This window comes from Octopus sinensis, linkage group LG22 (genome assembly GCF_006345805.1).
Source record: "Octopus sinensis linkage group LG22, ASM634580v1, whole genome shotgun sequence".
Lineage (NCBI taxonomy): Eukaryota > Metazoa > Mollusca > Cephalopoda > Octopoda > Octopodidae > Octopus > Octopus sinensis.
This window is the reverse complement of record NC_043018.1, coordinates 9,065,289-9,077,811: the sequence shown is the minus strand read 5'-3', so window position 1 is coordinate 9,077,811 and position 12,523 is coordinate 9,065,289. Positions and strand designations below refer to the sequence as shown.

The window sequence follows — 12,523 nt, the reverse complement described above, 5'->3', positions numbered from 1 at the left end:
AAGTTTATGAAGACGTTTTTTAATGACTGGATCCGGTATTTCCCCATTTGTATGTATATTACTGTTTGGTCATTAACGTCCTTGAGGAAAGACATTGTAACGGGGACCACCCAGTAAGACTGATATTAAAAGGTTTACGAGATGAACATTTTAAAATTTAATCAGTCGAAGCGGTTAGTTCGGCTGGTAATCTTGTCGAAAGAAGTGTATGTATTAAACGTTCGTGACCTCCACCCTTATAAAACGGAAAAGCAAGCTATCAGGTTTTATATCCCAAAAAGATATAACAGTAATAAATCTTAGTTGTCATCTAAGTGAAATAATTTATTTGTAAATTAAATGTTCGTATCTACAACTATTGTGTTGGGTGTCAGTAGCTATCTCACTTCCGTTTTATAAATTAAAACGTAATTTTTTTTTACATAAATTCTTGTTTTTATAGTATGCTTTATTCACAAAACACCATATTTTACGTTCCTGTTTCGTACTGGAGTTCAAGAACCTTTAATATGCACACCCTCAGGAAGACAACTGTTTATTTCTTATGTTGCTCTGTTGTGTTTTTGAAGAAACAGCTACAAGTAATACTGACTTCCAGCCTCATCATCAGTCTGCTTGTCATGCCGGGGCTGTCGTGATTCAAGCCAGTTCTTATTAAGTGATTCTACCCTGTTACATAGATTAAGGATACCACGTTCTGATACCACGTTTCATTTTTTGGGGGCTTGCTTTCTGTGGTTGGATGTCCTTCCTATCGCCAGTCACAGTATACAGAGCACTGTGTGTATTTTTTCATGATACCAGCATTAAAAAGTTTATGTCTACTTCAAGACAAACGCGTCCTCTTAACCCCGTGTTGTCTCCGCTAGTGTGCTTACCACCTTACAGAGTTTCTTGGATAGACAGCCGAGTGGCACCAACACTAGTGGCGTCTCCTTGTACCTCATAGAATTAGAGTGTCCTCTCCACTCCATGAAGTGTTCTTTTACTGAGTTACGTGGTAATCGAGCAGTGTTTCATTTCCAATCTTCGTGGGAAAAACATCTGGCCAGGAGAAGATGTTACTTGGAAACAGATAAGAGCTGGAGACAGGAAAGGCATCTATCACTATGGATTCTGTCTGCCTTATGTCAGTGTGAAGAAGTGGGCGTTAAAATGATGATTGTTGATGATGATGACTATACATTTCTGTTTGAAGAAAGAAAGAATTTAGTCATAAAGCATTTAAATGGATTTATTACGGAAATGTGGTTCCTGTTTTTAAGTGGTTCTTTATTGATGATCCATCAATTGTCATTTTAATGTCCATTTTTCCATGCTTGCAAGGGGTGAATGGAATTTATTGAGGAAGACTTTCTGTAGATGGATGTTCTTCTTGTTGCCAACCCTCATCTCCATGCGAGGTAATCTTTCCCCATAGCCAGACATGGTTTTTACCTACATGACGGTGATACTCCATTACAACTATCACATGATATCAAGACAAGGACACATATATAAGTGTGTGTGTCTGTGTGTGTATCATCATTTAACATCCATATTCCATGTTGGCATGGGTTGAACAATTTGACTAAGGATCTAATGAACCAAGGACTGCACCATACACCATTGCCTGTTTTGCCATGGTTTCCATTCTGGATGACCTTCCTGATGCCAACCACTTTACAGTGTGTACTGGCTCTTTTTTTTGTGTGTGTATTGGAACTATTGGAGTCACCATGTAGCTTGCAAGTCATCAAGCCTTGGGATGGAGGGTGTTGTCTTTATGCGCTACATGTGGGAAAAGGTTGGAACGGGGCACGTTCTTGTTGTAGAAGGGTTACGAGGCTGAAAAATTCATGGGTTAACCAAGATGCTCTCATAGAATGTAACTAAATAAGGGTTATTTTTCAACATAGTCCCCTTGCAGTTCACACACTCCCATCCGTGTTGCAGTGCTTGGATCCTATTAGTGAAGAGGTTTTCGTTCTGTTAGTCAAAAACATCAATAGCAAATGTGATGCCACCATCACTCTGACACTGGTTCCTGGCCAAGTGTTTTTTTTCCTATCGGGGAACAGGTGATAGTCAGACGTGGCCAAATCAGGAGAATAGGGAGAATGATCAACCAGTTCAAAGCCACTGTTGTGCACAGCAGCCATTGAAAGCAAGGACTTGTGTGCTGGAGTATTGTCCTTGATGAAACAAGATCTCTTTCTTCAGTTTTCCTGGGTCTCTGGTCTTGATAGCCTTTTGTAACTGCCTCAGCAAGTTGGCATAATACTCTCCATTGATGGTGTGACCCTTGTCAATAAACATAGTTCCTTTTGCATCTCAAAAAAACTTAGGCTGTTACCTTCCTTGCAGGTGAAATGACCTTGGCCATCTTTGGAACAGGTGAGGAGGGGTGTTTCCACTCTACAGATAGCCTCTTTGTCTCTGGCTCAAGTGATGAAGCCAACACTCATCCTGGGTTAGAAAACATTCAAGAAAACCAGCTGCATCTGCCTCAGACCTTCCTACTAATCCACTGCTCATTTTGTGTCCATAGCTTGCACTAGATACACTGAATGGAATTTTTTCCTACACCTTTCCTACATACCAAGCTGGGCCATTTACCTGAAGTGGGTAGGATCATGTCTAGTTTCTTGTTTACTATGACCTTGATCTTTGCTAAGATAACTTCAAGACCCTTTGATTCCAGGTTTTGTTTTCTCACCTGGAATTTCTTTTCTAATTCTGTTACAGATTTAGCTATAAGAGCAAGATCATCAGCATATAATAGTTCCCATGGGCTTCAGTCCTAAATTCCTCTGTTATGGCTTGGAGGATGAGGATGAATAGGAGAGGAGTGACAACTAAGCCTTGGTGAACACCTACTTGTACACTAAATTCATCACTCTAGGTGACTCATGGCTCACTCTTATCTTACTAACTTGCTTTCACAAGTCATTTGTTTACCCCTAACTTCCTCAGAGCCCACCATATCATCCAGTGGGATACTCTGTCAAAAGCTTTCTCCAAGTCAACAATCACCAAGTACACTGGTTTATTCTTGGCCAAATACTTCTCTTGCAGTTGCCTAACTATAAAGATAGTGCTTCTCCTTGCCACAAAGCCAAACTGCATTTCATCTATTCTGATTCTGTTCCTAATTGGGCTGTAACTCTTTCCATAACTTACATGACCTTGTCCAGAAATTTCATACCTCTATAATCACTTCTGTCTTGTAGCAGCTGACTATAATGTTGCTATGCCAGTCATTGATGACGACACTTGAGGCTGAATAACCTGACTAACTCTATAGTTGACTACACTGTAGCCTACTCTTATTTCTTATTTCTTTATTGCCCACAAGGGGCTAAACAGAGAGGACAAACAAGGACAGACAAATTGATTAAGTTGATTACATCAACCCCAGTGCATCACTGGTACTTAATTTATTGACCCTGAAAGGATGAAAGGCAAAGTCGACCTCGGCGGTATTTGAACTCAGAACGTAACGGCAGACGAAATACCTATTTCTTTACTACCCACAAGGGGCTAAACACAGAGAGGACAAACGGATTAAGTCGATTATATCAACCCCAGTGCGTAACTGGTACTCAGAATGTAACAGCAAATGAAATACTGCTAAGCACTTTGCCCGGCGTGCTAATGTTTCTGCCAGCTCACTGCCTTGTAGCCTACCCCACCAGATATTTTAAGCACTTCTTTATATATTTTTAATTGCCTTATTTATTATACTGCTGTCAATAAAGCCACTCCCTCCTGGATTCACAGAGAGGAAATTCCCTTTTCCCATTCTTCATTCTCCACATTAAATAGCCATTCATATTAATGCTTCTACACCTGTGTGTGTGTATATATATATATATATATATATAATATATATATATATATATATATATTCCAAGAAAGTTAGTTGTGAATCCAACCAACAAAGGGATAATATCTATCCAATATACTGCTGGTAGAACACCCAATTATTAATACAAAAGTGTTTTTTATTGCATTGCAATTACATTACCGGGTGTAATAAATGGGTGACAATAAAGAGTTATTTTACCATTAATTTAAAGAGCAATAAGAAAATGGAGGGGATCAATTGGTGGTATTCATCAACTTTTAGACATTATATTATGTCAATTTCATCATCATCATCATCATCGTCGTTTAACGTCCGTTCTCCATGCTAGCATGGGTTGGACGGTTCGACCGGGGTTCTGGGAAGCCAGAAGGCTGCACCAGGCTCCAGTCTAATTTGGCAATGTTTTACAGCTGGATGCCCTTCTAACGCCAACCACTCCGTGAGTGTAGTGGGTGCTTTTACGTGCCACCTGCACAGGTGCCAGGCGGGGCTGGCAACGGCCACGGTCAGATTGGTGTATTTTATGTGCCACCGGCACGGAAGCCAGTCTAGGCGGTGCTGGCATCGGCCACGAGTCGGATAGTGCTTTTTACGTACACCAGACCAGGGATCCTGGCTGGTTCAATTCGATTTCGATTTCGCTTGCCCCAACATGTCTTCACAAGCAAAGGGGGTGGCAAGGGTGCCTGTCGTACGGTCGCAGGAGTATTTTACGTGCCACGGCCACGAGTCGGATAGTGCTTTTTACGTACCACCAGACCAGGGATCCTGGCTGGTTCAATTCGATTCGATTCGATTTCGCTTGCCCCAACATGTCTTCACAAGCAAAGGGGGTTGGCATGGGTGCCTGTCGTACGGTCGCATTGGAGTATTTTACGTGCCACGGCCCCGAGTCGGATAGTGCTTTTTACGTACTTATTTATTTATTTATTTACTAAATAAATAAATTTATTTACTAAAAGGACAATTATAATGATATACATATATGTATAACATATTATGCTTTACATATATAATATATAAAATATAAAACTGTCAGTAATTATTAAAATATATAACGTATAGCAATAGAAATTGGGATAATATCTTACAGCTGTTTCAGCCAAGAGGCAAAATTACCTCATTCTACCTTTATTTCTCCAGTGTATTGAAGTAATTAGTAGATGAAATTGAAGTACTTGGATTTTAGAAAGTACATAAGGTTAAGTTATAAATACACACACATATAAATACATACTTTTACATATACATAAATACATATACCTACACTTAAATGTACATGCATATTTGCATGTATATGCACACAAATGAATCAATTATTATTATTAGATGCATTATTTTATTCATCATCATCACCATCGTTTAACGTCTGCTTTCCATGCTAGCATGGGTTGGACGAGTTGACTGAGGGCTGACAAACCAGATGGTTGCACCAGGCTCCAGTCTTGATCTGGCAGAGTTTCTACAGCTGGATGCCCTTCCTAACGCCAACCACTCCATGAGTGTAGTGGGTGCTTTTACATGCCACTGGTACAAGGGCCAGTCAGGCAGTACTTGCAATGGCCACGCTCAAATGGTGCTTTTTATGTGCCACCTGCACAGGAGCCAGTCCAGCGGCACTGGCAATGACCTCACTCGAATGTTTTTTCACGTGCCACAAGCACAAGTGTCAGTAAGACGACGCAGGTAACAATCATGCTTGAATGGTGTTTTTAACATGCCATTGGCACGGAGGCCAGCTTGTTGCTCTGGCAACGATCTCACTTGTATGGTACCCTTAGCGCTCCACTAGCACGGATGCCAGTCATCGAATTTGATTTTGATTTCACTTGCCTCAACAGGTCTTCACAAGCAGAGTTTAATGTCCAGTGAAGGAAAGGCACGCATAAGTGGGCTGGTTACACCCCTGGCATAGGCCACAAGGTTATGGCCTCACTTGCGCTTGCCAAGTCTTCTCAAGCACAGCATATTTCCAAAGGTCCCGGTCACTAGTCATTGCCTCGGTGAGGCCCGGGAATTCACTACCACTTCTGTAACTCACTGGAGAAGGGACAAACTATGCTTGTAAGGAATTACAATTGAATTTGATGCATGGATATGAAAACAAGTGGCTTGCTTACCAACCACACGGTTCCGGGTTCAGTCCTGCTGCATGGCACCTTGGGCAAGTGTCTTCTACTATAGCCTTGGGCCAACCAAAGCCTTGCGAATGGATTTGGTAGACGGAAACTGAAAGAAGCCCGTCGTATATATGTATATGTATATATATATATATATATATATGCAGGGACATAAACACACCAGCATCGGTTGTCAAGCAATGCTAGGGGGACAAACACAGACACACAAACACACACACATCATCATCATCATCATCATCAACGGATGCTAAACGATGATGATGATGTGTGTGTGTTTGTGTGTCTGTGTTTGTCCCCCTAGCATTGCTTGACAACCGATGCTGGTGTGTTTACGTCCCAGTAACTTAGCGGTTCGGCAAAAGAGACCGATAGAATAAGTACTGGGCTTACAAAAGAATAAGTCCTGGGGTCGAGTTGCTCGACTAAAGGTGGTGCTCCAGCATGGCCACAGTCAAATGACTGAAACGAGTAAAGAGAGTTAAAATTTACAGGTAATCCAAGTCAACATTTCTCGTTTGAGGTGAGCTCTCACACCTCTCGTCTTCTTCCTCATTGTCTGTATCATCATCACCTTCCACATCATTTCCTGCTTGAGCTAAATTCTGGCAATTAACGCATCTACACAGGTCTGTGCAGGTTATCTCTCCGAGCCTTTCCTTCATCTTTGAGTTCCTCACAACTATTCTTGCAACTGCAATAAGTGAGCACAAGCAGAGCATTTGGTGCAGGTCGAAGATAATTATTCCTATTAGGTAAAATATAAACAGAGGTGTGAGAAAGTTATTAGAAGAGGAGTAATATTGTAATTTATAAAATCAATATATCTTAAAGTTATTTTAGTTATGTAAGAATGAAACTGTATATATATGAGGAACACATATATATATATATTTCCGTACAAACATACTCATAGGTACATACGTATTAGATGTGTTTGGAAGGGAGAATTAATGCAGTTGTTCATATCATTATAATTATATAATTTATAATTATACACAAACTGATATTTTCATATAAACATGTGATATGTTTATTTCTCCGTTATTTTATTTCTTTATGGAGGAGTTGAAATCCTGTGGGGAGGGGTTATTTTTGTTCAGTCACATAATCTAATTGGTCATCTATTATTTTGAAAGGCCTTGACTTAGTTACGGTTGGTTATACATGGTGGCTGCCCCCTCGTTATCGAGTATAGCCATTGCACGAAGCTTAATCAATGTTATCGTGCAATGCCTGTGCAAGAAGATTTTTTTTAAAGTGAGGAAAGGCTGTGCACTGAGTCATTCCCACTCACTAAGCAACAGCAGCCATAATCCGAAAAGAAGAACAAGTCAACATCATCGGTAACCACTGAGCCGCAGGTTTTATGTTGGAGTTATCCCAGTTACCTGAAATACTTTCTCCTAGAAGGATGCCCTAACAAAGGCTAGGAGTCCTCCACTCCCAATGGTTTAACCACGTGATCAGGTATTCAGTCTGATTATTTCTATGTCCCTGTGCATGATACAGCCTTAAGACATTTATTGGATGGCCGTTGATTCTCAAGAGTTCCTCCGCCCTTTGACGGGTTTTGTTTTTCATCCCGCAGGGTGTCCAATAAACACCCTCCTCACCAAGCAAGCTTGGTGGGGTTGATGGTTTAGTCGCCGACGACCCGACGATGCAACAAGTTTTACTGGGTTACATGTTACCAGTAGCACTCAAAAGTGACTTGACATACATACATACATACATGAATTTAAAGTCAAAGTGATATACTAAGGGGATATTATTTTAATATAATACATATGAGACGTAAGTTATTATAGATTTATTAAAAAAACCCTCATACAATATTATATTTATAAGTAACTATATGAATCATTAATATATTTACTAACTTATATGGGTAATATATGGTTAAAGAAGACAGGAAACGTTACGTTCCTTAAAGTTGTTAATAAGCGGAATTTTAGTCCCAATTAGAAAAAAAAATTCATTTATACATAATAAACAATTTCTATTTTTATTATTATATGCCGGTGCTGATATTAATTTATATATATATATAATATATATATATATATATAATATACGTGTGTTTGCATGCATGCTCACACATACGATGTGCTTATTTCAGTTTCCATCTGTCAAATTCATTCAGAAGGCTTTGGTTGGCCTGAGGCTGTAGTAGAAGCCACTTGCCCAAGATACCCTGCAGTAATTCTATGGAATGCATGTTTGTCACATGTGTCAAATATTCCTTATACTTTTATAAGTGTGTCGATCAATGTCCAACTAAATACATAAAATTTTTACTTGTAATTGTTGAGCTGAAGTTATCAGAAAAGGAAATTGATACTGAGAGCAATAAAACTGATCTTTTTGTGTTTATCTAAACAGAAATCTGTGCCATAAATAGTTGCTACACTTTCAGGATACTCGTATACATTTTGTTTTCAATGAAATTACACGGAACTCTTCCTAAATATTTAAAATCCTGTTTAGATTTTGAATAACTTTCAACATTCTGCTTAAAATATCCTAGGTGAAAAGTTCAGGTTTACTAATGAAATACCTAAAAATAGATTTGTACATTCAAATGCTTTTTCTATATTTTTACCTGTGGTCAGATGACTAAAAATTAGTAGAATTACAAAAAAGACTAAGTTTTAATTTACATAGTTATTTATTTAGTCATATGCTTTCTAACCACATGATTAAGGTTTTGTACCACTGCATGGCCCTTGGGCAAGTGTCTTCTACTATAGCCCTAACCTAACCAATGCCTTGTGAGTGAATTTGGTAAATAGAAACTGAAAGAAACCCATGTGTGTATATAACAGCAAATTTGGTGTACAGGTCTCACTCCCTACTTGTTTATCATAGTCCTCCAGACTATAACAGAAGAATTTATAATTGGTTGCCCTCTATGTTGATGATCTTGTTCTTGTAGCTGAATCTTTACTAGAATTAGAAAAGGAATTTCAGGTATAGAAGCAAGGTCTGGAATGAAAGAGTTTTAGAATCAATTTAGCAAAGACCAAAGTGCTAGGGGAGTAGGAAGTAAACAATTTTAAGAGAAAACTTGGGTGCAAGAGGCATCTGTTGTCATATGCAAGAGAGAAGATTGCACTGGTATGTCTGTGTGATGCATATGGATGAAGACAGATACATGAAGATCCAATCTCCAATTGTGGAAGAGCTAGACTCAGAAGGGCATTAGACAAAGTAGTGAAAAATGAGCCTCACAGAAAAAGATGACAAGAAACAAAGAGATTTGGTGATTTACTGTGCTTCAAAGACACATCAACTTAAGTAGAATCATACATACAGACATCTCCAACAAATCTTTCTCTCTCTTTCTCATTCTGTCTGTCTCTATCTCCCATAGTAAGGCATCAGCCTCTATCCCTCTATTATTCTTTAACCTCTCAAGTGTCACAAATCCATATCCCTCAGAACCACTCCATCTCCCAACCAAAAGGTCTTTGTCTTGCAAGTTACTTAGCAACCCCACTGGTGCTGGTGCCACATTAAAAGTACTAGTACTATGCACCAAACTGGCAGAAATGTTAGCACGCTGGGCAAAATGCTTAGCGGTATTTCATCTGTCTTTACATTCTGAGTTTAAATTCTGCCGAAGTCGACTTTGCCTTTCATCCTTTCGGGGTCAATAAATTAAGTACCAGTTACGAACTGGGATCGATGTAATTGACTTAATCCCTTTGCCCTTGTTTAGCTCCTTGTCGGCAATAAAGAAATAAAAGTACTAGTGCTGGTCTCCTTGTAAGTAGCGCCCAATACACTCAAGTGGTTGGCATTAGGAAGAGTATCCAGCTATAGAAATCATGCCAAGGCAAACAACAGAGCCTGGTGCAGCTCCTGTCATTGTCCAGCTTATGTCAACAGGGATGATAATGATGTGTGTTTACATCTGTGTGTCATCATCATCATCATCGTTTAGCATCCGCTTTCCATGCTGGCATGGGTTGGACGGTTCAACTGGGGTCTGGGAAGCCAGAAGGCTGCACCAGGCCCAGTCTGATCTGGCAATGTTTCTACGGCTGGATGCCCTTCCTAACGCCAACCACTCCATGAGTGTAGTGGGTGCTTTTTACGTGCCACCGGCACAGGTGCCAGACGAGGCTGGCAAACAGCCACGATCGGATGGTGCTTTTTACGTGCCACCGGCACGGGGGCCAGGCGAGGCTGGCAACGGCCACGGATGGAGCTTGCAGAAGAGGAGGACCCAGAAAGACATAGGACAACATGGTGAAGGCTGATCTCAGGATCTTGAACCTCCCTGAAGAGCTGATAAAGAGCCAGGGTCACTGGTGATATGCAGTTCCTGAGAAGACCTGCCTATCTTGACAAAACATCTTGGAAGTACAATGTGTATGTGTGCACAGCAACTGAGCATCTCATCCAATTTCTTCCTCCTCCTGACATCTCCACCACCATCATCTCTCTAACTGCAATATCCTATACAAGCAGTATAGCCCGGAGTTGCTCGGGTTTGTTTCAACCCTTTAGAATTGGAATTTTTGAAAAGTAAAAATTTTGCATTTTGTAGCTTGTTATGCTCTTTTAGCGAACATTTTTCTGGTTGAAATACACCGAAAAATGGCAACACAGCAGTAAAAAAATCATAAAAAATAGGGGTTTTCATAGAAAAAAAAGCACCTTTTTGATGTAAATAATTTTTAGTTTTAACATGGTCCTATTTAAATTTTTCTTCTACGGTATGAAGAGCAAGCCTTCTTCTATCATACTCTCAATTTTGGTCAACTTGCGCCGCAGGGTCTCAGAGAAGATAGTGTTAGTTGAAGGCTACCAAACCTGCCAGACACACAGACAGACAACTTCACCTTTATATATATAGATTTAAATGTGAACAGAGCTACATACTTTACTACCCCCCCCCCCCGGTAAAATTTATCTTTCTCACTGCTCAGAACCATTTTACTTGATATCCATTCTTCATTCTTAATATTGGCCTCTCCACCCTCAATTCGCGATCATCACCCTCTTGAGCCAGCTAATTATCTCTCCTCCACCACCATGCATCTCTCACTCTCTCCATTCGCTACATCTGCCTCTCCCCTCAACCTAACCAACCACACACTACCTCTTTTTTTCTCTTCCATCTTTCCCCCCCATCTCCTGTATCTTTATTGCTTTTCACCTACCCTTCACCTCTCCTACTCTCCCCAACCCATATGTGCCATAGATCACCCCCCCACCTTCACTCCTTCTCCACCAGTCACTCTATCTACCCCTCAACCCTCTCCAATCTACAGTTGTCACCTATTGTTCCTGACCTTTCTTACATTTGTACATTATATTCACCTCCTCACCCATCTTCCATCTCTCGCTCCCCTCCCCATACAATCAACCCCTACCCATCCACGTGCCCTGTTCTCCTGTCCCCACTCTTTTCTACTCACCTCATACCTTCAGAGCCCACCTTGATACCCCATCATATGTTTTATCTCTTAACTTCATTCAGGTCACCTTTTATCTTCCCTTTTGTTATGCAAATAACCATGTAGCCCCTCTACAGTGAGAGAGTTATTTTGTTCTGGGTCCTTCATCAAGCATTAAGCCCCCTCCCTTGCTACTGTAGGACCACTCTGTGAGCTGCCTGGTGTTCTTGTTAGTGTTGGTGCCACTAAAACAGTATCCAGTACATACTGTAAAATGGTTGGCCTTAGGAAGCATATTCAGCCTTTGAAACCTTGCCAAAATAAGCATAGGGGCTTAATGTAGTCTTTGCACCCAAATCATCCAACCCATACCATCGTGGGACATCATGTCCATCTTTCATGCTGGCAAAGATCAATTGGTTTGACAAGACTCAACAAGTTGGAGAACTACATCATGTCCATTGTCTGTTTTAGCATGGTTTCCACAGCTGGATGCCCTTCCTAATGCCAAAAATTTATTGAATATACTGGGTGCTTTTTTTTTTATGACATCTGCTCTTGTGAGGTCACCAAATAATTTGCAAGACAAAGACTCCGTACACTTTCTGCTACTTTGTGTAGGCCTCTTAACAGGTTTTGCTATGACAACTTTTTTTTCTATCATGGTGAATACAATGATCACACACTACACATCTTCCTTCCAAGCACTGCTGTAAACAGTGGAAGTGAGCTAGAACGTTAAAACTTAGTGCACATGCGCAGCAGAGGTCAAGGTCAATTTTTGCCAAGTAACTTCACTCTGCATGCTTTAGCTTCGTTACTATGGCAACAGTCCGGAGACTTATTGATCAGACCTCATGTGTGTATGTGTACAGGTAAAAGGTATACACATTCAAAATGTACCTATATCAATCACTTTCAATTATTGTCCATATGGAGGTGCATGGCTTAGTGGTTAGCATATTGGACTCCTGATTGTAAGATTGTGGTTTCAATTCCTGGACCAGGCAATGTGTTGTGTTCTTGAACAAAACACTTTATTTCATGTCACTCCAGTCCACTCAGCTAGCAAAAATGAGTCATCATACGATATACCAGCGTCCTGTCCAGGTGCAGAATATATA

The 12,523-nt window shown here is 40.3% G+C and overlaps 1 protein-coding gene across 4 annotated transcripts in view; it reads left to right on the top strand.

Moving 5' to 3' along the window:
- The window catches only part of LOC115223227 (serine--tRNA synthetase-like protein Slimp), a 119,885-nt gene that overhangs the window by 17,620 nt on the left and 89,742 nt on the right, over positions 1-12,523 (top strand). The window lies entirely within an intron of this gene.